At 49.7% G+C, this 3,666-nt stretch overlaps 1 pseudogene; it reads right to left on the bottom strand.

The window, feature by feature from the left end:
• Positions 1 to 1,686: 1,686 nt before the first annotated feature.
• LOC143803699 (uncharacterized) lies at positions 1,687 to 3,269 on the bottom strand (annotated as a pseudogene).
• Positions 3,270 to 3,666: the final 397 nt, after the last annotated feature.

The raw sequence follows: 3,666 nt of genomic DNA, 5'->3' as shown, positions 1-3,666 counted from the left end.
AGAATGTACTTTTTGCCAGAGCTGCTAGGGATTGCAAGTGGCCCTATGATATCCACAGCCACTCGCTGGAAAGGTTCATCGATCACAGGCAGTGGTATCAATGGAGCTTTCTGTATATTCCCGGACTTTCCAGCTCTCTGACAAACTACACATGATCGGCATTAATTGGCAATATCTGTCCCCATCTTGGGCCAATAGAAGTTATGTGTCAGGCGAGCTTTAGGCCATGTGCACACGTTCAGTATTTTTCGCGTTTTTTTGCTATAAAAATGTGATAAAAACGCGAAAAAAACGCTTACATACGCCTCCTATTATTTACAGTGTATTCCGCATTTCTTGTGCAAATGTTGCATTTTTTTCCGTGAAAAAATCGCATTGCGGAAAAAAAAGCAACATGTTCATTAAATTTGCGGAATTGCGGGGATTCCGCACACCTAGGAATGCATTGATCTGCTTACTTTCCGCATGTGGCTGTGCCCACCATGCGGGAAGTAAGCAGATCATGTGCGGTTGGTACCCAGGGTGGAGGAGAGGAGACTCTCCTCCACGGACTGGGCACCATATAATTGGTAAAAAAAAAAAGAATTAAAATAAAAAATAGTCATATACTCACCTTCGATGGCCCCCGGAGTCTTCCCGCCTCTCAGCGGTGCATGCTGCCGCTTCCGTTCCTATAGATGGTGTGTGTGAAGGACCTGCGATGACGTCGCGGTCTTGTGATTGGTCGCGTGACTGCTCATGTGACCGCTCACGTGACCGCGACGTCATCGAAGGTCCTGCACACACACACCATCTATAGGAACGGACGCCGCTGAGATCGGCTGTCTGCAGGTGAGTATAATCATTTTTTGAATTTTTTTATTATTTTTAAACATTCTATCTTTTACTATTGATGCTGCATAGGCAGCATCTATAGTAAAAAGTTGGTCACACTTGTCAAACACTATGTTTGACAAGTGTGACCAACCTGTCAGTCAGTTTTCCAAGCGATGCTACAGATCGCTTGGAAAACTTTAGCATTCTGCAAGCTAATTTCGCTTGCAAAATGCTAAAAAACCGGGAAAAAAAAACGCAAAAAAAAAAAGCGGATTTCTTGCAGAAAATTTCCGGTTTTCTTCAGGAAATTTCTGTAAGAAATCCTGACGTGTGCACATACCCTCAGTCTTTTGTATTCCAAGGTGTCCGGCCAAAGGAATTTCATAGGCAATTCTCAATAATTGTTCCCTATATGGATAAGGGACGATCAGCCGCCGTTCATAGTCCCAAGATTCTGTAGTATCCATGGGGATAGTCTCTGTATACAGTCTGCCCTGGTCCCAGTATACTCTCTCTTTGTCAGAAGCAGCAGGGGGTCGGTCTGCAAGACATCTGAGCTCCTCCAGACTGACATCTGTCTGCAGGGCCTCCTGGAAGCTCTGACGGTCAGCCTGCAGGCCCTGGCCTAGTGTGACTGCCAGGCCCTGGTCTGCAGCTGAGTTTTCAGTGTCTGTTATCAGGGACCTTGGTGGGTCTGCCATGTATGGAGGCTCCGGGACCACAGTATGGGCCTCCTGTCCTGGCAGTTCTGTCTGAGACTCATTCTCTAATCTCTGGGCCTGAGTCTGAGCCGCAGCCTGACTCCGGGTCACAGCTGCCACATAATTTCAGTCCTGTGCATTGGGACATTTTCCCTCCTCGCACGGGATCTCAGGTGGGTCTTTCTTCCACCTTCTCTGCATCATTTACTTGCAAGGGAGGAACATAGTGGGACACCATCCTCCCCAGGTCCGTGCCTAGCAACACATTGGTGGGAATAGCCTCTGATAATCCCACTTCCCTCAGTCCTTTCCCTGCTCCCCAGTCCAGGTACACACGGGCCATGGGCACGGCAGGGCTGACCTCTCCAATCCCGGTTATAGACATACTCCTTCCTGGTATGATATCGGCAGGGGTTATCATGGCTGGACGCACCAGGGTCACCTCTGCCCCAGTGTCTCTGAGACCAATGGTGACTTTATTGCCAACAGTGACAGATTGACAATTCTCATTCGCCCTCGCATCAGAGCCGGCTACAAAGAGGACAGACGGTGGGGGCACAGGCGGATTGTGGTGGTAGTTGGGCATTTCTCCCTATCAGGGCAGACAGCGCTAACATGTCCCACTTTGTTGCAGGAGAAGCACCAGCGTGCATCACCTAGAGAATGTCTATTTCCCGGGGCCCCATAGAAGGTGGGCTTGGACAGCACTGGTGATCGGCTGGCAGAGGGAGAAGGGTCCCTGTTTGGTTTACCTCCCCTCCAGCTGAATCCCGATGGCTTCCGCACCTCAGGCATCCTGTTAGCCACATAGCAGTCCGCAATTCTTGCAGCCTGATCCGCAGTTTGTGGCTCCCGATCACACACAAATTGTCGTACATCCGTGGGGCACAGGTGAAGAAATTGATCCTTGACCATAAGATCCGTTAAGTCCTCAAAACTGTTAACAGAAAGTCCCCTAATCCATTGGTGGAATGTGGTCCTCAAGGTGCTCATAACATCTGCATAGCTGTCAGTTGATCCACGTTGTAGGTTCCGGAACTTTCTGCGATACACTTCTGGTGTCAGGTTATATTTCCTGATCAGGGCCTCTTTTATGGCCTCATAGTTCGCATCTAGCTCTGGTGGGAGGCCAGCAAAATCTTCCAGGGCTTTGCCTCTCAACCCTGGGGTTAGATACTGTGCCCACTGCTCACCGGGTAGGTGGTACTGCCTGCAGGTTATTTCAAATCCCCGCAGGAAAGTATCTAAGTCCGTATCCTTCTCCATCACAGGGAAGTTTTCAAGACATAGCCTCCTTGGATTTATGTCCTGGGAGGGGGTTTTCTGAGGACTGATACCCTGCTCTAGTTGAGCCATCTTAAGCTGGAAAGCTCTCTCCTCCCGGCGTTCCGCAGCCTCTCTCTCAGCCTGTCGGTCTGCAGCCTGTCGGTACTGTAGAATCAGCTGCATGCGCAGATTGGGATCACTTGTTCCCAGCCGTTGTAAGTCCATTTGCAAAGTACAGTCCATAGGCTCCTCAGCACTGGCATTGCTGACATTTCCATCAGGCATCTCCGGTGCAAGAGCTGGCATTGCTGGGTCTCTCTGAGGTGGGCTCTCTCCTTGCCCAGATGTTCCAGCACTTTGCTCTATGTCCTGCTCGACCAGGGCGCGTATCAGCAGCTCCCTGGATCTGTCGGCTGTCTCTATTCCTCTCTGCTCACAGAGGTCGGTCAGAGCCTCTTTGCTCAGCTTCTTGTACTGGGCTGCCATATCGATGAACAGCCTTTGCCAAATAAAAAGACAGAAAAGAAAAACGGGGAGGGGAAACTGTTTGCAAGTATGTCTAAGTAAGCACTGAGTTGAACCTTGAAGTACTGGTGCACTCCTCGCACGGATACCAATTCTTTAGTACAGGGAATAATTGCTTAAACCATGCACTAATGCTCTAATGGAAATAATTCTATCCCACCGCTCGCCACCAATTGTCACGGATCCCTACTCCATGGTGTCACTTATTCGTCACGTGCCTGCTCTCACACGTGACTTGGGGTTGTGCCTGAAAGGGTTAATCTGTCTCCCCACTCAGTCCAGCATTCAACCTCTGTCCTATGCTGTAATGGGAGCATAAATCACACACCGACCCAGGCCACACACCCGCTCATACGCG

This window comes from Ranitomeya variabilis, chromosome 2 (genome assembly GCF_051348905.1).
Source record: "Ranitomeya variabilis isolate aRanVar5 chromosome 2, aRanVar5.hap1, whole genome shotgun sequence".
Lineage (NCBI taxonomy): Eukaryota > Metazoa > Chordata > Amphibia > Anura > Dendrobatidae > Ranitomeya > Ranitomeya variabilis.
This window is presented reverse-complemented; position numbering and strand designations above follow the sequence as displayed.